Genomic DNA, 22,849 nt, shown 5'->3' on the forward strand with positions numbered 1-22,849 from the left:
TGCTGTGTCCTGCACTCTTCTGTTGCACCTGTCCCCTGGACAATGAACAAATCAAGGACATAGGATTAGGACAGGATGAAATGTATCCTTGTTTCAGGCAGGAATCCTGCTGACACCCTACCCTTCTTACACTCCTTCCATTCTTGACAGTTACAGCCTCGTTGCCCCCTAGTGGCCATTTTCAGCTTAATTCTTGCTAATGTATCACTCAGCTGCGTTTGGTCTTGCTTCAGTTGTGCTTCAGCTTTTGCTCACTGAACCCTGTGCTGCTGCAGCTACTAATAGCTGCTGTCACATTTGCTATTATCATCTGTTCCCATGGATGGAAAACCTAACATGCCTTAATACGTTTCTCTTCTCCTTTATGGATTACTGGTAAGAAGATGGATATATTAGCTTAACATTTACCAGCAAATAAGCAAGCAGTGGCAGAACATTTGTTCCACAAGTCAGAGAGAGTCCTTCAAGATGTGAAACATTTCATTCTATGGATCAGTCAGCAGGGTCCTGGGATCAGTAATGAACACGCAGGAGGGCGCTGTCTGCAGGTGCTGCTCATCCCTAGGTAACAGGCTTATATATATATATATATGTTTGTGGCTGAATGTTTCCTCAAGGACAATCATTCATTTTAGGACATTTCATTCGCATTGCTTCATCCAGGTCGAGAGTATTGTTGGTTCATATCCAGAAGCTGCACTCATAGCCAAAGTTAAATAATTTTTTGTGTTCAACATTTTGTCTAATTTCTATACAATAGGAAGCATACTGTATGACGGGAAACCATAGCTTTACTGATGTAGCAAAGATGAATTTCACTGTTGTAAAAACTCACGGCGATACGAAGGTGTAATATCTATGTTATATATAGAACTGTAGCTAAATCTTCTGTATTATCTTAACTCAAAGAGTTGTTACAGTGCAGTTAACAAATGGTCATTCAATTGATCAGTGTCACAAAGATGGAAGGGACAATGGATCAGACAACTTATTCTCTTCATTTTTACGAGTCTCAAACTGATACCAAAGTGCGTTGGTCTTGATCATTGTCCTTCAATACGGTCAGCTTTTTTAAAAGGATCCATCCTGATCCATTTACTGATCTTAGAAGACAATGGGTGTCAAGTTAAAAGACTGATGTTCCTTGTTTGTAATGCGGAAAATGTTAATAAAAACAGATTTACAAAAAAAAAAAGTTAAAAGACTGATGCAAAGTGGTGGACCTGATGTCCCCGGGTTGTCAGTTCTACAGTCAGTCGACCCATTATTTTTTGCACATAAACTGCACAAAACAACATCTTTTTTGTAGCCCTTAAACACATCATAATATTTTTTATATGCATGAATTTTCGGATTAATTTGAATTATTGAAAACATTTGATGACCAGCTTTTTAGAATATATATTCTGTAACATGTGTCACTATATATGATGTTGTATTAACCTCTCCAGGATATTCTAGCAGTTTTATTTCCACTTAACGAAAGTACAATTGAGTTCTTATATTGATATCACGTAGGACACTATGCCCATATTCTCGGAGCTCCACATAAAAACCACTGTGCACAATGGATAATACACATATGTAGGGCAATTATGCCCAGGCTGCACGCTGACTTAGCTTTACCGCAACAGGTGAGTTCACATTCAAGACAAAACTCATGGTTTTTGTAGAAGTACTCTTCATACTTTTATTTACTTTTTTCATTTTTCACATGAATTCGTCTCTCCGGACAAGGTATGACAGAAATTTAGCAGCAAGACGTTATAACATTCACTGTAGCTTCCGCAGTCATGGCACAACTTTTCATAAATAAGGGGGTCTGCCCCTGAAACGTTGTTCCATGACTGGGGAAGCTACAGCAAATGTTATAACTTCTTGCTGCTAAATTGCTGTCATACCTTGTCCGGAGAGACGAATTCATGTGGGAAAATGAAAAAAAGCTGTTTTTTTTTTCTGCATATAGGGGTTGTAAACTTCTGACAGTGATTGATTCATAGATTTATTATTACTTTTTACTACTTATTACAATATCCACAAATGAAATGTTCAGATCAGTATCGAAACCTGTTTCTGTTACAGAATAGTATTCCAAATTGATTAGCAAATTTGCCTTAAAGGGGTACTCCGCCCCTAGACATCTTATCCCCTCTCCAAAGGATAGGGAATAAGATGTCTGATTGCGGGGGTCCCGCCACCGGGAACCCCCGTGATCTCTTCTGCAGCACCCTGTGTCATCTGCTGCACGGAGCAAACTTTTCTCCTTGCCTGATGATGCCCCGCCCCTCAATACAAGTTTATGGGAGTGGGCGTGATGGTCACCATGCCCCCTCCCATAGTCTTGCATTTAGGGAGCGGGCCATGATGTCATGAGGGGGCAGGGCCGTGACTTCACGATACTCCAACCCCTGTATCACCCATCATCCGGCACGGAGCAAAGTTCGCTCCTTGCAGCAGATGACACAGGGTGCTGCAGGAGAAATTGTGGGGGTTCCCAGCAGCGGAACCCCCACTATCAGACTTTTTTTCCCCTATCCTTTGGATAGGGGATAAGATGTCTACGGGCGTAGTACCCCTTTAAAGGTTTATTCCCAACTTAAACATGCTTCGGACATCCACAAGATATGCCAGCTTGGTAGGTGTAAGGCTCTGACCTATGTCTGGCTACTGCACTCTCCATACAGTTCATTAGAATGATGGCAATGCTTTTGTGTGGCCCTCTACATTGAAGTGTATGGATATTATGGAAAGAGCTAAGCACTGCCCCAGTGAACATGGAATCAATTCATAGGACAGGAAAACCACTTTATTTTAGTTGTGTGATCTGTTAATTTTAAAGTCATAAAAGTTAAATAGGGGTCCATCCTTTGGTGATTCCATTATGATATTAAAAAGGGGGCTCAAGTGCCCATTCCAAGCCACACACTGTCTTTTTTACAGAAATTGGCTGTGCACGTTCTGTGCCAATTCTTATACATTTTGCCAATTGTTTAGCTAGCAATGGAAATGGGGTCCTGTGTACTCAGTAATGGTTGGAGCCTATTTTATCAACATTAGTGGTGTGTTTAGAATATGTCGACAGATAAGAACCATTTGTGCCATCTAGTCTGCCCAATATTCTGAATACCATCAATAGCCCCTGGCCCTATCTTATGTAAGGATAGACTTAAGCCTATCCCATGCATGTTTAAACTCCTTCACTGTATTTACAGCTACCACTTCTGCAGGAAGGCTATTCCATGCATCCACTACTCTCTCAGTAAAGTAATACTGCCTAATATTACTGCATAATCCTGTGCCCCTCTAATTAAAAATGATTGAAATATAGAAATGTCTGCATTGTTGCTGTGGAGTGGGGATACAAGGTAATGAAAAAATGCATGTCAAGATAAATTGTGGAAAACAATGCAGCACATTCTGAAGAAGGTTTTTGAACCTGGTTCTTTGGGAGCCAATTTGTGATACTGCATCATAGTACTGTAGGAAAAGCACAAGAAAAGTCAAAGGAACAAATGTAATCACATTCTTAAAATAATGCAAAAAATTAGAGGTAACGCAGTTTCTGCAACATATCTCCCACAGGTTATCACATCCTTCATGCTTGTTGTTGTTGTGTAGATGAGGTAGTATGAAAACACATTTAGGCCAGTTTCACACTAGGGTAATATTTTTCCATATTGATCTATAATGCTGTCAGTTTGGGACTCTGGACTAACAGTCAGGCCGACAATTGTTGCTACAATACAGACACAATAACACAACTGTACTGCCCCCAGATGAAGCAGGCCTTAGGCTGGATTCACACACTCCACCTTACAGTATTTTCATAGCATGTTTGTTAATTTTTTTCAATGGTGTTTGTTACTTTTAAGTCTATTAGAATTTTTTGAAAGATTTTTATCCACATACCACATACAGAATTCTTGTTTGTGTTATGCATGCTCGAGGGATGGTGTAATTTTTGGCATTTTCTTATAGGCTTTATGTTGCAAATGTTAAAGGAAAACCAACCCTTATCCTTAGACTGCGGAGTTTACAGACTTACTTTTATGGTACTAAAATGCCACTTTTTTACCACCTTTTCTCTTACCAGATGCCTACTACATCAATGATCCCCTTATTGTTACCATCATTATTTATTCCATAGTTATCATCAATCGAAAAGTTTAGGCTTAAAAGTCACATACACTAAAGTCAAATTGCCCCCAAAATGGTTCACATCAAACCTCTTGGTTGTCATATATGTACAACCCCTACTTTGTAAAAAATTGTCTTTTACAATAAATTGGCCTTTTGAAGTACGGCTGTCGCAATAATTTTTTCTTCATTTCCTAGGTAAATGTCAAAAGTTTTTATTAGTTCTGGTCTAACTGTTCAGATCCCTTAGTGATCAGTAGAACTATGGGGGTGATAAATAACCAGCATTGAAATGACCTCTTATGGTTGTTACTAACTGCAGCTGTCAGTTAGTGAAAGCAGCCAAGTACAAAAAGGGCTTGGCTACCCAATCTGCTCCTTACATCCTTAAAGGAGATCTGCAGCCATAGACACTTATCCCCTATACGCAGGAAAGGGGAAAAGTGTCTGATCGTGGGGGGTCCAAATGCTGGGACCCCCTGTGATCTCCTGTACGGCCACGGCCCTCCTGTGCAGAAGGTGTGTAGGCCGCAGCATGACGCCGTGGCCAACACGCCCCCTCCAAGCATCTCTATGGGAAAGACAGAGATACAGCGTACGTGCATCCTCGCCTCTCCCACAGAGCTGTATGGAGGTGGCGTGTCATAGACCTCAATGAGGTCGACGACACACACATTGGCCACGGAGAGACGTGGTAATACCAGGTTCCTGTACGTTGTGGGGGGTCCTGCAGATAGGGAATAAGTGTCTATGGCTGCAGTACTCCTTTAATGCCACCATACATGTACTTAATGGGGCATTAAGGGGTTCAGGGAAAATATTCCAATGGTATATTTTTGCATACAGTATAAATGTATACCTTTGACACGTTTAAATGCAGAACTGTTTTTTTATTGTATTATTATTTGTATTTGGGTTAATATTGATAATTACAAACAATGTAATATTGGGAATTACAAACAATGTAAAAAGTTGGCATGTCTGTATAAAAATACACTGAAAACCTAATGTACAACTTACATTTTTTTTATGTACAGTTTTTGAAAGGATGAAAACATGTTAAAAACTAATTTCAGAAACCACATATTAAAGTTAAAATTTTCTTACATCCAGTCCTCAAGGAACCCTGATGTGTCTTACAGATCTTGTATAGAGGAAACACCCGTGGCTACAACTGATGCAGTGACACTAATTAAATGACATATGCAATATTAGGCAAATCCTCCTAATATGGATTGTTGGGGATACTTGAGGTTTGGAATTCCCAAAAACCTGCAATAGATGAATATAAAATAACTATTCACTGAGTTATCAATTACATGGTAATGAATTGCTGTGATAGTCCAGCAATACTGGAGGAAAATGTCTTCATAATGGGAATGAAACGTCAAAACCACAGATTGTTACATTCCATGTGCTAAAACACTAGTAAGACTGTTGTCAAAATATTTATGTTTGTACGTTATTGGATTGGATATTTAGGAGGTAAACATTTGTGTGCGTCTTAAAGGGAATTTAGGACAGGTGTCGTAAACATTTGCCAGTAATTTCTTTACGCTAATATGGCCATTCTAGAAATAATTTCCACATTGACATTTCAAGGAGAAATGTTTGGAGCTCTCCCTATTCTAGCATTCCAGGAACGCCTAAAACGGTTCTCCAACCTAACTTACAAACAGGACAGGATAGGACAGTGACAGAAATGTCTGCAACAAATCTGCCACATGTAAATACATCCTAAGTGGCTTAGGAACCAAATGCTTCCTGTGCTAACAGCATCTGCAGAGCCACTGCCGCACAGGAAGCCCGGGCTGGAGTGACAGGACGGAACCGCCGGCTCCTTCCTGTCACGTCAGCCGCCACAGCAGAGCGCACGCTCAACACTGTGTGCGTCTTAAAGGGAATTTAGGACAGGTGTCGTAAACATTTGCCAGTAATTTCTTTACGCTAATATGGCCATTCTAGAAATAATTTCCACATTGACATTTCAAGGAGAAATGTTTGGAGCTCTCCCTATTCTAGCATTCCAGGAACGCCTAAAACGGTTCTCCAACCTAACTTACAAACAGGACAGGATAGGACAGTGACAGAAATGTCTGCAACAAATCTGCCACATGTAAATACATCCTAAGTGGCTTAGGAACCAAATGCTTCCTGTGCTAACAGCATCTGCAGAGCCACTGCCGCACAGGAAGCCCGGGCTGGAGTGACAGGACGGAACCGCCGGCTCCTTCCTGTCACGTCAGCCGCCACAGCAGAGCGCACGCTCAACACTGTGTGCGTCTTAAAGGGAATTTAGGACAGGTGTCGCTCGGGTGTTCAGGACGGACGCCCACTTCTCCCCCTTCACCTGTAGGCCCAGTCGCAGGGGGGTACGGTGGGGCCTGCAGGTGAAGGGTCCAGTTATGCACATTCAGGGACCGTGCCAGCCCCTCTGGGTGCCCGGCCCCTGACTGGGGTACCGGCTGCACCATAAACAATAGTGACCAAAAAAGGAACCTTTCAAACTCAGCCTTTATTATGTCATAAAAATAGTAGCAAAAAATATAGAAAAAGGTGTAGATTAGATCGCCATCATAATAGCCGTCCTTTATAGGTAGACCAGATTGTCCATCTGTTAAATACAAAAAGTCTATCACAGACAAAGATGTATACAGCTCAGTACATGTTCACACCTCCATTGGTATTGCATAATATCCAATTTAGAGAGACAGTATTCGCCTATAGTCTGTTATCACAGTCCTATTAATTCTCCTCCTCACTGGTATATTACTATGCAATAATAAAATTATAGATCACATCAGTGCGTTATTTTATGTAACAGCAGTGTTCACTTCGTAAACTCAGAACACAATAGCATTGACAACTGCGGTGACCACAGCATATACTGTAGCAAAGTTAAAGTGCTATTCGCATTGGTGCGTTTCCTATTTAGCAATAGTATTCAGTAATTCCATTATTAGGTTCAGAACACAATTCTCATTGGGGCATTTCCTATTTAGCAATAGTGTTCAGTAATTCCATTAAAAGGTTCAGAACACAATTCCCACTCACAATGCATTCATGACCACAGCATATGTAGATATCGCAATTCACTTTAGATGCCTTGTCCTGTTATATCTATCCTAAGGACATAGGGGGAGATTTATGAAAACCTGTCCAGAGGAAAAGTTGCCCAGTTGCCCATAGCAACCAATCAAATTGCCTCTTTCATTTATAACAAGGCCTCTGAAAAATGAAAGAAGCGATCTGATTGGTTGCTATGGACAACTCAGCTACTTTTCCTCTGCACAGGTTTTGATAAATCTCCCCCATAGTTCATACCAGCAACGCATGTACGATTTTAATGACCGCAGCATATATTCAAAATCTAGATCACATTCACAATGCATTTAGGAATCCCCACAGCATCTATAGGACACAGTTCACATTGGTGTAATGTTTTTATCAGGTCCACAGTTAGAGATTCTGAGCGTGGTACATACTGACACTGCATTTAGTATTGTGGTAACCACACCATTAATATTCTCCATTGACATTGCTCTAATGCTACATATAATTATTAATTTAACTGTGTCCACTATTCACACTGCCAATGTAGATAGATTTTATAGAGCCATTGCAATTATTTCACATATTTCCTCTATGTAGAGAGTATACATGTTATCCGTTATATACTAGATATGGATATTTGGACACTCGATAATTATCCCTTGCGATCATAGAATATAGAGTCCATGATATCACATATCCATATCATACTGGAACAAAAGAAAAATAATGTCTCTATATATGCTGAGGTCACACTTAGCTTGTAATCCTTGATGCAATCATGTAGACAGGATAGTCTTCCTTGTGCGATCATGTATGGCTGTTAGAAATCCAGGCTTTCAATATAATGGCTCCATCTGTCAAACAAATCTAGAGGGTCCAATGCTTTTCAATAGCTTGTATCATCAGGGACCTATTATAAAGTTTGGTCTCATTGTTGCATTACAGTGCAAATAGCACTGCATGTGCGGCACTGATGGCGGCCGTACTAATTCAACATACCTGTACTCACTATATACCTATGAGCTCCCGACCTTGTGGTCTAACGCTTCCAATCAGCGGCACGAACGTCACATACATGTGACTCCCTTTCGCATCGTCGATCAGGTATAATGCGGACCACGTGACTCAAGGTGCTTCATCACCTGATCAGGGGGTGGCATTCCACACCTCATTCTTATCTTATATTCGGTACAAGGGGGGTAATCCTTTTACGTTCCACATACCATATCAGGAAGTTCTATGTGCTCAGACTACAAGTGTTCAATTATAAAGTTAATGAATTTATAACCAGCTAAACTTATCTAAACCTTTGTAAATGATATTTGCATTTTTACTTACTATTGTTGTTGTATATTTTACTACAGTATTATTTTAATTTACTCTTAACTAGACCAACTTTTTAAGCAGACTCCTACACATATGCTGAAATGTATGGGGCACATGTATAATCTCTTTGACAATTCTAAGAAGGGGATGTTAAGTTACCAGCTGTACCCCCCTGATGGCGCCCCTGAGTGTACATGATTGTCGTGTCCTCAGCATCCTCAGCACATGTCACTGCACTACTCCTAAAATCCAGTATAGCTCTGCAGGCTGCAGCAACTCTATTGCCAGTTCTTTAGTCCTGTATTGGGCAGCACATCATGCACAGCTTAAAACCACAAGTCCCAATTGTGGGTCAGTGAGAGGAGAGCTGTAGCGTGACGTTAGGGGCTGGCTCTTGGCGATCTGACAGTTGATTCAGGGAGTAGTGCTGTGACATGTGCTGAAGGCTGGCTTAACCCCTTAAGGACTCAGGGCGTACCTGTATGTCCTGAGTCCGCTCCCATTCTATAATGCGTGGCCACAGCGTCATAGCTGGTCGGGTCCGGCCTCTAACAACGGCCGGGACCTGTGGCTAATAACGCGCGGCCCTAATCGTGGTGCCGTGCGCTATTAACCCTTTAGAAGCGGCATTCAAAGTTGATCGCCGCATCTAAACTGAAAGTAAAGTGCTTCCGGTTAGTTCAGGGGAGCTGTTCGGGACTGCTGCAGTGAAACCGTTGTGTCCCAACACAGCTGTAGGACACGAGCAGGGTCCCCTACCTGCCTACTGGTGTCCGATCTCAGAATGACTGCTCAGTGCCTGAGATCCAGGCATGAGCAGTCAAGTGGCAGAATCCTTGATCAATGGTTTCCTATGAGAAACCATTGATCAATGTAAAAGATCAGTGTGTTCAGTGTTATAGCCCTCTATGGGGTCTATAACATTGCAAAAAAAGTGGAAAAAAAGTGAATAAAGATCATTTAACCACTTCCCTAATAAGTTTGAATCACCCCCCTTATCCCATTAAAAAAACAGTGTGTAAATAAAAATAAACATATGTGGTATTGCCGCGTGTGGAAATGTCCGAATTATAAAAATATAAAGTTAATTAAACGACCCGGTCAATGGCGTGTGCGCAAAAAAATTCCATAGTCCAAAATAGCGTATTTTTGATCACTTTTTATATCATGAATAAATGATCAATAAATCTGATCAATACAAAAATGGTACCGCTAAAAACTTCAGATCACTGCGCAAAAAAATTAGTCCTCATACCGCCCCATACGTGGAAAAAGAAAAAAATTATAGAGGTCAGACGATGACAATTTTAAACGTATACATTTTCCTGCATGTAGTTATAATTTTTTTTTTCGGAAGTATGACAAAATCAAACCTACATAAGTAGGGGATCACTTTAGTCATATGGACATACAGAATAAAGAGAAGATGTCATTTTTACCGAAAAATGTACTGTGTAGAAACAGAAGCCCCCAAAAGTTACAAAATGGCGTTTCTTCTTCAATTTTGTCGCACAATGATTTTTTTTTCCGTTTCTCCATAGATTTTTTGGGTAAAATGACTGATGTCATTACAAAGTAGAATTGGTGGTGCAAAATTGAAAGAATTATGATTTTTTAAAGGTAAAGAGGAAAAAACGGAAGTGCAAAACGGAAAAACCCACAGTCCTTAAGGGGTTAAAAAAGTACCTGTCATCGAACCATATTTTCTAAACTAACTCAGATTATTTCCCCTAACTACTCCTAACACCCCTTCTGCCCTTATAAATATTTTTCTTAGCTATACAAAGCTGTGTATCCTACCTTTCCCCTTGCTCACATTGTGTGAGCTCCCAGCAGGGGAAAGTGGGCATTCCCCAGCAGGCGTGACGTCACTGAAGCCTGCGAAAGCTGTGCCTTGTCATGCCCCGCATGCACTTCCTGAGTTTGGTCTCCTGCCAGATAGGGAGGAGACCAAAACTAACTGTTTGACTTGTTCAGGGAACAGCACAGAGTCACCTAGTGGCCATTTTTTCAATCACATTAAAAACATATAAAGGGTGAGAATTTTAACAGCAAATAAATAGCAAACTGTCTTATAATTCCATAAGGAACAATATATTAAAAGTTCAGTTTGGTGACAGGTACTCTTTAACTTTCTTCAGCGTTCCATTTGAAGCTCAGGTCAAGGCCCTGCTCCCGGGATTATTTGGCAGGTCCCCGAAAGTCCGCCTCTAATGTCACACCGTGGTACCCAATACAGGAATGAGGAACAGGCTAAATAGGTGCTGCATCCTACAGAACTATACCGGATCTCAGGAACAGGTCTGTGACATGTACTGAGGCTGCTGCAGAAAGTCAAGCCTGCAGCGATCATTTACCTTAGCTTACTGACGTCATGTCACCTTATGGCAGAGGGCGTGATGCTGGGAAACTGCACTTCCAGCAGAGGAGAGTTGCTCAAATGTCTCAGGGATCATGCAAAATGTATAACTAAAGTACATTAGGGACACATAGGATTGTTTTACAACAAAAAGGTCTTTGCCTGAATGTATTTATTACATAGTATAGCAACATGGAAGTGATTAATAAGAACTAGAGTAAAGGAAACATGGAGGTGTTTCCATGACAACCAATCATATTCTGCTTTCATTTTACAACCTGCAATGTGATTTGTTACTATGGGCACCACTGATGTTTTTATTTGCACTTTTCTTCTATAGCCTTCATTATTCTGAACACATAAAAAGTTTGCTCCCTTTACCTTTCTCCCTGGACTTATTTTCAAGCTAATCTGCCAGCATGTGAGTCAAATTTATATATATATATACACCTTATAGCAACAGTTAAATCCAGACAACATGGCCCATAGTCAACTTCAAGTATAATATGAGCCAGATATATGATTTGTACATAGGTGTAAAGGTCTCCTCTGGTAAGCATTAAAGGGGTTATCCAACAAAAAATCAGCACCAGCCCTGTCCACAGTTGAAGTTAAAGGGGTACTCCGGTGGATCAACTGGTGCCAAAAAGTTAAACAGATTTGTAAATTACTTCTATTAAAAAAATCTTAATCCTTTCAGTACTTATCAGCTGCTGTATAATGCAGAGGAAGTTCTTTCCTTTTTTGATTTCTTTTCTGTCTGACCACAGTGCTCTCTGCTGACATCTCTCTCCATGTCAGGAACTGTCCAGAGCAGGAGAAAATCCCCATAGCAAACATATGCTGCTCTGGACAGTTCCTTTAATGGACAGAGGTGTCAGCAGAGATCACTGTCGACTAGTGTTGAGTGTGAATTTTTGCATTTCGAATTTTTTGCGCGAATATCGCAAATTCACGAATTCACGAATATTGCGAATATATTCGCTATATATTAGAAATTATGAATATTCACTTTTTTCCGCATATGCTCATATTCGCATTCCCCATTATGTAGGAAGACAGGCCTATTGACTGAATATAGGAGTGTGCACTGTAATGCCTAACTCATAGCATGCCTATTGAGAATTAAAACACACCATACCAGGAACAAAAGAGGAGCCAGGAACATAGACTATCCCAGTGGTGTAAGACAGACAGATCCCTATCATGAGTGTTCCAAGGAACCACAACTGGTAAACCAGTGTCTGTTGTGATAAATCACAATTTCTTTTACATTATGAGGACAGCCAGTATATGTGTATCACTTACCTGGGAATGAGATTGCACCAGGATGAAACAAGCCACTGAAGACAATGTGATGCTCCTGCAAAACGTGGTTCCTGGCATCTATGTGGATGTTTCTTTGACACGTTTAACACATGCCTACCTACCATATATACTCGAGTATAAGCCGACCCGAATATAAGCCGAGGCCCCTAATTTCACCCCAAAAACCCAGGAAAATGTATTGACTCGACTATAAGCCTAGGGTGGGAAATACATCATCCCCCCATGTCATTATCCAGACCCCCGTCATTATCCCCCCCCCCCCATCATCACCGCCTGTCAATGCCTTCAGCCATCGGCTGTCCGGGCATGCTGGGAGTTGTAGTTTTGAAACCTCTGGAGGTCTGCAGGTTGAAGACCCCCGGTGAAAATGGACAGCCCAGAACAACTAACCCTCCCCACCAGACGGTCCCTGCAGCATAGATGGCCGGACCAGCTCACCCTTCCTCCCCACTGAGGGGAGGTGAGTAGAAAACTAAAGGGGGGTCTGGATGATGACAAAGGCCGCAGTGATGGCTGTCTGGGCATGCTGGGAGTTGTAGTTTTGCAACATCTGGAGGTCTGCAGGTTGAAGACCACTGAGAAGGGATTGACAGGCGGAGAGTTCACTCGAGTATAAGCCGAGGGGGGTGTTTTCAGCACGAAAAATCGTGCTGAAAAACTCAGCTTATACTGTATATACGGTATATATTGCTGCAGACAAAGGACACTGATGTGTTCCCTAACAGCCATGTTTAACAGAATAATGCATACTACAACACTGCAAAAATGGTTTGAGGAATAGAACAAAGAGTTCAAGGTGATGTCTTGGTCTCCAAATTTCCCAGTTCCCAATACAATTCAGCATCGGTGGCATGCACTAAAAAAATAAAAAAAAAGTCCAATCCAGGGAGGTCCCACCTTGCAACTGGACCTATAGGGTCTTCTCCAAATATGTAGCATGGTATCTGTTAGGCCTCCTTTACATATCTCAGGCACCTGACAGCGTTTCACTCTGGTGAGCAAGGATGGAAAACTGATAGCAGAATTGATCTCATTTCCTTTGAATGGGACAGTTCACAAACCTCCGGCATCTCAGTTTAGACGCCAAATGGTTGAACTCGCGGACATATGTAATCCTAGCGTTATATGGCATGTCATTTACACTATTTTGTTTTCTCATTCTGTCCAGGTAAGAACAATGACTGGTGGGCGGACCAGAGTAGCAGCGCATTAATATGGTGTGCCCTTGCTCAGTAGTCCATTGTGATTTTACAAGTAGTTCTGCAGCAATAAACAAGTAAAAAAGATAATATAGTGTCATTATAATGTATGTTTATCTGTATTTTGTATATTCTGCTTTGGGTCTTGTTCAGACATTGTTTGTGTCTGAACAGTTTCTGTATTAATTCTCCCTGGATGGGAAGAGTTCACCTTCCTGACTTCAGCACTGGGAGGGTATAAAAGGCCTCTTCAGGTGTTGTTCTGTGCTAGTGATTAGACCTGTATTCTGGCCATGTTGGCATTATGTTCACTATGTCTGTCTGTGCACATATCCTGAGTTTTAACCATGGCTATCTGTCCTGTTTGATATATAGATTTTAGCCTGTTTTGTTTTAGTACATTTGTAGGGTTTTAGTATTCTTGTATGTTCGTTCTGCATTTGCTTTGTGTTGCCTTAGTCTGTATTTACACTGCATTTTGACAGTCCTGTTTTGACCTTGTTTGATCCGGCACTCCGAGGATAGAAACCTGTTCTTAGCCTTGGGCTAATCTATCTATCTAGGAGTGAGTGAGTCTTGTGCATGTACCAGTGTTTGCTTGTATTTAGGATTTTGTTTCCTCCTAGGCCAGTATCCTGATCATTTGGTAGAGAGTGCCCGATGGCAAGGAGCCTATTTGGCTTTGGTATTGATGTCCCTCCAGGATTGAAGTGGGGTGCACAGTGTGTTTCTTGTTCTGAATCCAGTTTGAACAGTGCTTTTGATTTTCTGACCCGTTTAGTGTTCTGACATTCAGTTAGCCTGTTTATCTCCTGCATCTCCTGGTTTTGTCTGCTGTAAACTTATCCTCATATCTAGTCTTGTTCATTGTTGTTATTATATCTGCCATTAATCTTGATTCCAGTTTCTTAACTGTACATTAGTATGCTCTATCCTGCCTTGCTTGTATTTATATAGCCGTTTGTTAGTTATTGCATTCCTGTTATGTTCCTGACTTTTCCCCCCCGATTTTCTACAGTTTTGTATGTTTGGTTGACTTCTATGCCAATGTACTTTAGCTCCAAGTTTTCGATCCGTCATTTTGGGTGTATGGGCAAGTAGGCAGGTTTATGGGGACAGCTTTAAGGCTCATTCCTCCCTGCCCCTCCCCCCCCCTGTCCCCCCGGTCATGACAGTCCTGCTCAGGGTCTGTTTCGCCAGGTTTATGCTGCTCTCAGGAGGGGCAGCATAAATCTGGTGACAGATTTTCTTTACAATAAGCTATAACTTTGGAAGGTAGATTATTAGCAAAGAATTCCTCCTTTCTGATCTCTATCAGCACAGACACCTGTGATGTGCATTCCTTTAACTGACTAAAGCAGTCAGATGCCAGTGCTCTGTCTTATCTGTAATCATCCATAGACAGCAGGAAGTCTCTTCTGCAAGGTTCCTATGTATTAAGAAAGGAACAGCACAGTAAGGCTTCCTGCTGGGTAAGATGACAAAGATAAGTAACAGTGTACAATGCTCTGTCTGCTGCAGTCAGTTAAAGGAGTGTGCAGCATGGGTGCCTGTTCTGTTGGAGCTCAGAGAGATTTTACTAATAACATAAATATTTCATACAATGTGAAATGAAAACAAAAATACTGCAGTAAAATAGATATAATAAGGTGTTCCATTATAGTCTGTGGAAAAACATCCTTAAGCAATACACACACTATAATAAACTGCAGTAATTCTAACATTGGAATTACTACTATATTTTAAAACAGTGTGTACACTGATAGACACTTTTCCAAAGACTTTAATGGAACACATTAGATTATAAAAAAAAAATCTATTTTACTGCATTATTTTTGTTTTTATTTAACACTGTATGAATAAGTAAATGGGAAGCTATCTGTACCATTCTGAATGACAAAGTATTGCTATCTCTGGATCAGCTACATCATTTGATCCCATAAGCTCCAGTTAAACATTTTCACCAGTCACAGACACAAGTGCATTTCAAACAATGTGTGGGTCGTTCCTATTTCATTTCTTTTTTCCTGGAGCAACTTTTCTCACAATTCCTAAATTCACATCCAAGATTTACAGTACAATACAGTACTACAGTGTGTCACTCTAGATCTTGATAGAACACTAGCAAAACATTAACTTGGCAAAACATTAACCTTTCTAATATACTTCATAAGAATAATGTATTTCCTTTTTATAGAAATCATGGTTTATAAAATCATGTCTTTGTCCAAGCTGAAGCACAAGCATCTCCTGTCTGATAAGACTCCTCTGTGCTCTCTCCTGTCTGATAGGACTCCTCTGTGCTCTCTCCTGTCTGATAGCTCCCCTCTGTGTGCTCTCTTCTGTCTGATAAGACTCCTCTGTGCTCTCTCCTGTATGAAAGGACTCCTCTGTGCTCTCTCCTGCCTGATAGCATTCCTCTGTGCTCTCTCCTGTATGATAGGACTCCTCTGTGCTCTCTCCTGTCTGATAGCACTCCTCTGTGTACTCTCTCCTGTCTGATACCACTCCTCTGTGCTCTCTCCTGTCTGATACCACTCCTCTGTGCTCTCTCCTGTCTGATACCACTCCTCTGTGCTCTCTCCTGTCTGATAGGACTCCTCTGTGCTCTCTCCTGTCTGATAGCACTCCTCTGTGCTCTATCCTGTCTGATAGCGCTCCTCTGTGATCTCTCCTGTCTGATAGCGCTCCTCTGTGTTCTCTCCTGTCTGATAGGACTCCTCTGTGTTCTCTCCTGTATGATAGCACTCCTCTGTGCTCTCTCCTGTCTGATAGCACTCCTCTGTGCTCTCTCCTGTCTGATACCACTCCTCTGTGCTCTCTCCTGTCTGATACCACTCCTCTGTTTGCTCTCTCCTGTCTGATACCACTCCTCTGTGCTCTCTCCTGTCTGATAGCACTCCTCTGTGCTCTCTCCTGTCTGATAGCACTCCTCTGTGCTCTCACCTGTCTGATAGCACTCCTCTGTGCTCTCTCTTGTCTGATAGGACTCCTCTGTGTTCTCTCCTGTCTGATAGGACTCCTCTGTGCTCTCTCCTGTATGATAGCACTCCTCTGTGCTCTCTCCTGTCTGATAGCACTCCTCTGTGCTCTCTCCTGTCTGATAGCACTCCTCTGTGCTCTCTCCTGTCTGATAGCACTCCTCTGTGCTATCAGACAGAGAAGATTACAAGCCCACCCTCACTTACTGGACTTTGTCCATGCCTGAGCTTCAGCTTGGACAAAGCCATGATTTCTATAAAAATGGAAATAACATTTTCTTATGAAGTATGACAGTGCCCATTTAAATATTTGCACTTATCATAGACACAAGGGAATTTCAAACAATGAGTGGGTGATTTTTTTCTGGAGAACTTTTGTTGTTTGAACAAATAATAGCAACTTCTTCCCTAATGCCTAAATTCACATCTAACATCTATAGTGAGTGTCTCACCCTAAATGTAGATAGAACACTAACAAACAATGAAATCTAAAAAAAAAACAAAATTGTGTATGTATAAATAATAATGATCACTATGAACTGTGTAAACAACTGGTGAGCAGGTGGCACCTGTTATTAAAACAAACAAACAAACAAAAAAATACAAAAATTGCTGGAGATGAGGAGCATCTCCATTCACATTTAGTGTGATTTATACTTAAAGGGGTACTCCGCTGGAAAGCTTTTTTATTTTAATTTTTTTTAAATCAACTGGTGCCAGAAAGTTAAACAGATTTGTAAATTACTTCTATTAAAAAATCTTAATCCTTCCAGTACTTATCAGATGCTGTATGATCCACAGGAAGTTCTTTTCTTTTTTAATTTCTTTTCTGTCTGACCACAGTGCTCTCTGCTGACATCTCTGTCCATTTTAGGAACTGTCCGGAGTAGGAAAAAATCCCCATAGAATACCTATCCTGCTGTGGACAGTTCCTAAAATGGACAGAGGTGTCAGCAGAGAGCACTGGAAGGATTACGATTTTTTTTAATAGAAGTAATTTACTAATCTGTTTAACTTTCTGGCACCAGTTGATTTAAAAAAAAAAAAAAAAAAAGTTTTCCAGTGGAATACCCCTTTAATAAAACTTTTTTGGTCTAAAGTCAAATATGACAGTTGTACTGTTTCTATGCATATTTATTTTAATCCTGATCGCATAAAGCAAAAGTCCCTTTATCAAACCACTATAGTCCCATTTAATATTCTCTGCTAAAGCCATAATACTATTTTACAAAAATACTGCTAGTTTCTCATTTAGCAAATGAAGAATACTAGAATGCTAGCTTGCGTAAGTCTTTCTAGATGAAAGTAACCAAAATATATTCAAAACAGTTTGGTTTCCCTGACTCAAATTCTCACTGTTGCAACAATCTTATGCACACACTTGAATTAGGTTTTCTGGAACCCATCAATATGACCAAACAACTTACTGAAGATTAGTAGGGGTATGCCTGGACTCTTCTAGAATCCCATTATGTCCATTAGATTGGCCTATCCCCTACTCTGTCATTAGGTTTTACGGATGCACTGGACTACATCAAGTTGAAGTTACAATTATCCTCTGTAGATATAATTAGCTAATATGACTGAATTTCATTTTATGTTGAACTGTTTTAATGCATGTCTGTATCTTCTGTTCACTTGGTTCTTTATTTTCTTTTTTTATGTTGTTTATGAAAAAAAATCTGACAAGAATGACATGCCTAGAGGCTCTGACAATAGCTACGAAAATGTTAGCAGTGAAATAATCATCAGTAAAATTGTAAAGCCAAGGTTGGGATTTGTATAAATCACCAGTTGCTTTTCAGAGGATCCACTCATTTTCCATATTGGAATATTTTCTGGCATCTGTTTGTAATTGGAAAAGAAATTAAAGAACCTAAATGTAATCAGTTTTATATGAAATGATACCATAGTTTTGTGCTGTTTTTAGAGGGAAAAAATGTACACCTAATGTTTACCAAATTGCCCCTTCAAAATCACAATACTAATTTCTTCCAGGCTTTGACGGTATAAAAGGATCCTCTAGTGGGCTTGAGCTCTGTAATAATAAGTGAATAATACAACAGGGTCTTATTGGTCCAGAAGAAGTCAACCACATTTTAAGTTGATTTTGGAACCATTCATTTGCCGTTAGGGTCAATTACTTATAGTCAAAATCAATGTAGATATATGACTTGCACTGTTAGGCATTCCGCTATGTAGAACAAAAGCCCAATTGTCCTGTAGGATCAGTATAATAAGTAGGATCTAGAAAAACAGAGCTAATTTCTTCCAAAAACAGCACCACACCTTGTCCTCAGGTTGTGTGTGGTATTACAACTCGTATCCATTAACCCCTTAAGGACCCATGACGTACCGGTACATCATGAGGCCGCTCCCATTCTATAACGTGAGGCCACGCCGTGGCCCAGCGTCATAGCGGGTCGGGCCCGGCCTCTAACAATGGCCGGGACCCGTGGCTAATAGCGCACAGCACTGATCGCGGTACTGCATGCTATTAACCCTTTAACCAAAATTGAACGCCGCATCTAAAGGGAAAGTAAAACCATGCCGATTAGCTCAGGGAGCGGTTCGGGACAGCTTACAAGACAGCCGGAGGATCCCTACCTGCCTCCATGCTGAGATCCAGGCATGAGCAGTCAAGCGGCAGAATCATCGATCAGTGGTTTCCTATGAGAAACCAGTGATCAATATAAAAGATCAGTATGTGCAGTGTTATAGCCCCCTATGGGAGCTATAACACTGCAAAAAAAAAAAGTAAAAAAAAAAAGGGAATAAAGATCATTTAACACCTCCCCTAATAACATTTTAATCACCCCCCCCCTTTTCCCATTAAAAAACAGTGTAAATAAAAATAAAAAATAAAACATATGTGGTATTGCTGCATGCAGAAATGTCCAAATTATAAAAATATATCATTAATTAAACTGCATGGTCAATGGCGTACGCGCAATAAGTCCTATCAATGCAAAAATCATACCACTAAAAACTTCAGGGGTCAGAAGATGTCAATGTTAAACGTATACATTTTCCTGCATGTATTCATGATTTTTTCCAGAAGTACGAAAAAATCAAACCTATATAAGTAGGGTATCATTTTAATCGTATGGACCTACAGAATATAGAGAAGGTGTCATTTTTACTGAAAAATGTACTGTATAGAAACGGAAGCCCCCAAAAGTTACAAAATGGCGGGGTTTTTTTCAATTTTGTCTCACAATGATTTTTTTTTCTGTTTCTTCGTACATTTTTTGGTAAAATGACTGATGTCATTACAAAGTAGAATTGGTGGGGCAAAAAATACACCATCATATGGATTTGTAGGTGCAAAATTTAAAGAGTTACGATTTTTTAAAGGTAAGGAGGAAAAAACGAAAACGCAAAAATGGAAAAACCCCGGGTCCTTAAGGGGTTAAAGGGGTACTCCAGTGGAAAACGTTTTTTTTTTTTTAAAATCAACTGGTGCCAGAAAGTTACAGATTTGTAAATGACTTCTATTAAAAAATCTTTACCCTTCCAGTACTTTTTGGCAGCTGTATGCTACAGAGGAAATTCTTTTTTTTATTTCTTTTTTGTTTTGTCCATAGTGATCTCTGCTGACACTTGATTCCTGTATCAGGAACTGTACAGAGCAGGAGAAAATCCCCATTGTAAACCTCTCCTACTCTGGACAGTTCCTGATACAGACAGAGGTGTCAGCAGAGAGCACTTTGGACACGACAAAAATTAAATGCAAAAAGAAAAATAGCATACAGCTGCTAAAAAGTACTGGAAGGGTAAAGATTTTTTTAATAGAAGTAATTTACAAATCTGTTTTACTTTCTGACACCAATTGATTAAAAAAAAGAATTCCACCAGAGTACCCCTTTAACCCCTTCCCGCTATAGGACGTATGCATACGTTAAATCATCTGCCACATTCGCGCAATTGGACATATGCATAAGTCATAGCGATCTCCTGCACTGCCACGGGCAACACAGGAGATTGCCGATGGGACCCGGCTGTTAATCACAGCCGGAGTCCCGCCGCAGCTGCCGAAGCCGCGATCGCACCAGTCTCGGCAGCATTAACCCCGTAGATGCCGTGATCAATCCTGATCACGGCATCTATGGTGTTGACAGGGGGAGCGCTCTCCGCCTGTTCTCCAATGGCGGCGCTGCAATACGATCGTGGGTCGCCGTTGGTTGCTATGGCAGCAGGAGGTCAGATCATGACCTCCTCTCTGCCTGCTATGGAAGCCTGTGAGATCCAGCCACAGGCTGTACAGTGTGCAGCTGATCGGGTCATACTGTGCTGCAGTACAAATGTATTGCAGCATAGTATAGCCTGTAAAAAGTGTAAAAAATTAAATAAAAAGTTCTTCAATATAAATATGAAGTGAAAAATAAAATAAAAAAATGCCCTTCCCAATAAAAGCCCTGTATTATCACCAAAAAAGATCAAAAACACAAATCATATACATAATAGGTATTGCCACGTCCGTAATAACGTATACTATAAAACTATAATGTAAATTATCCCGCACGGTGAACGCTGTTAAAAAAAAACATTTAAAAAAAGCGCAAAATTCACCGATTTTGTACAAATAGCGGAATAAAAAAGATCAAAAGGTAGCACGTAGCACAAAAATTATACCAATAAAAAGTACAGCTCATCCCGCAAAAAAAAGTCCTTACTCAATGGCTTTGGACGAAAAATTTAAAAGTTACGGCTGTTGGAAAATGAATGGAAGAAAAATTATTTTGCTCAGAAAAGGAAAAAGAATATAGAAAGCTGTATAAAATGGGTATTGCCATAATCGTACTGACCCACAGAATAAATATAACATCACTTTTACCACACAGTGTACACTATAAAATAAATAAATAAAAAAACGCCAGAAATTGTCCAGTTTTTCACAATATTTTGAAGTTTTTCACAAAAAATGCTGCATGTGTCAACAAAAATGCACCACTTACCGTATTTATCAGCGTATAATTTTTAGCCTAAAGTCTATCTGCGTGTTATACGCAGTTCAATGAGTTAAAGTGGGCGCTTTAAATCAATGAACTGCAGCTGCTTTTGCAGGTGCAGAGACCTGCCGTCACTGCCGGCTTCTCTGCCCCTGCCTGTCCTGGGGTCTAGAGCCCTGCTGCCGCCGCTTCTTTCCCCCTGGATATCGGCGCCGCTGCCCCTTCTCTCCCCCTGGCTATCGGTGCCGCTGCCCCATTGCCGGCGCCGACAGCCAGGGGGAGAGAAACGGTGCCGGCAATGGGGCAGCGGCGCCGATAACCAGGGGGAGAGTGGATGTAGACAATAGACTGTGGAAGTCTAGTGATGGTTGTAGTGGATGGGGGGACACATGGAGGCTAAGAGCCTCCTTTTTTTGACCTAGAGTGCTGTTGCAACTTTCTTTTTTGTACATCCTTTTGGGACAAATTATGTCAGAGTGAAATACCTGATGTAAAAATCCTATGTTAAATCCAGCTACACGTTTTATATATATATATATTATATATTTTTTTTTTTTTTTTTTTCGTGGTCGGAGCTCATGACTCATGAAGTGCTTACCTACCTAAGTCTCACCAATGCTATGTTTAACCCTATACAACCCCTCGACCTAACTATGCCGTCTGAATTGTGCCATTACTGCCGCATATAGAGTATACCTGGAAAGAGAGGGCATACCCTATGAAAATCTAGTGAAAAAGAAGGGAGGGTGGGTGGGAGTGTAGAACCCACGGCGTCCAGCAATAGAGCACCGCGGGTTCTTATGGTCATCCCTTCCCTCCCACAAATCCAGGCTAACGAAGTTATCCTTAACACTTAATAAACCCAGAAAATACAGGTATCTTGGCATAAAACGCCTATTTCATATTTACTCTTAATGCTAGAAATGCACATTTATGTTAAAACACAGGTCATTCCACTGCACAATGATTTACTCAACTTGCTTTGTATTCTATTTGTGAAAGCTTTCCGTAGTTTTCCAGAGATTTCTTCTGTGCACTTCATACTGCTGAGCTTTCTCTCCAAGATGGTGGCTGCAGTTGGGTCTTATCATCCTCTTAAATCCACCCCTATACTGTATATTGAGTAGCCCGGGGTAGCCTGAGCTGTATGTAACATAATGCAAGCAATGATTGGCTAACCTGGGGTCATGTGATCTTGCTGCTAGCTGCAAAATTTGCTGAGCTACCTCTCAGTGTTACTTCCTATCATGCTTTAAGATGCATACCGCCATGTGTTCTTTATCCCTTCTTCTGTAATAGCGTCATTGTCAGGCTCGTGCAAGCTGAGCCAGGCAAAGTTCTAATGTTGGGCGAGCTGCTTTTTCCGAAAGTTCTGAGTAAGACTTGACTCACTCATCTCTAAAATCACACACCAATAATTAAGTGTCAGGGAAACTTTTGAGCACACTTTTGAGCTGTTTATATCTAAAGAAATGCCAGTTTTTTGGAATGTTTTTGGGCCTTTTGCAAACT

The 22,849-nt window shown here is 40.7% G+C and overlaps 1 protein-coding gene across 2 annotated transcripts in view; it reads left to right on the plus strand.

Moving 5' to 3' along the window:
- Positions 1-244: 244 nt before the first annotated feature.
- Positions 245-22,849, plus strand: part of HTR1E (5-hydroxytryptamine receptor 1E) — a 173,623-nt gene continuing 151,018 nt past the window's right edge. Inside the window, exon 1 of one of the 2 annotated variants that reach the window (XM_056566037.1) lies at positions 245-375. The gene's annotated coding sequence lies outside the window, so the exon portion shown is untranslated. Of the gene's footprint in view, positions 566-22,849 lie in introns of both variants that reach the window. The other variant, XM_056566035.1, reaches the window with a different exon arrangement.

The sequence above is a fragment of the Hyla sarda genome, chromosome 3, assembly GCF_029499605.1.
Source record: "Hyla sarda isolate aHylSar1 chromosome 3, aHylSar1.hap1, whole genome shotgun sequence".
In the NCBI taxonomy this organism is placed as follows: Eukaryota; Metazoa; Chordata; class Amphibia; order Anura; family Hylidae; genus Hyla; species Hyla sarda.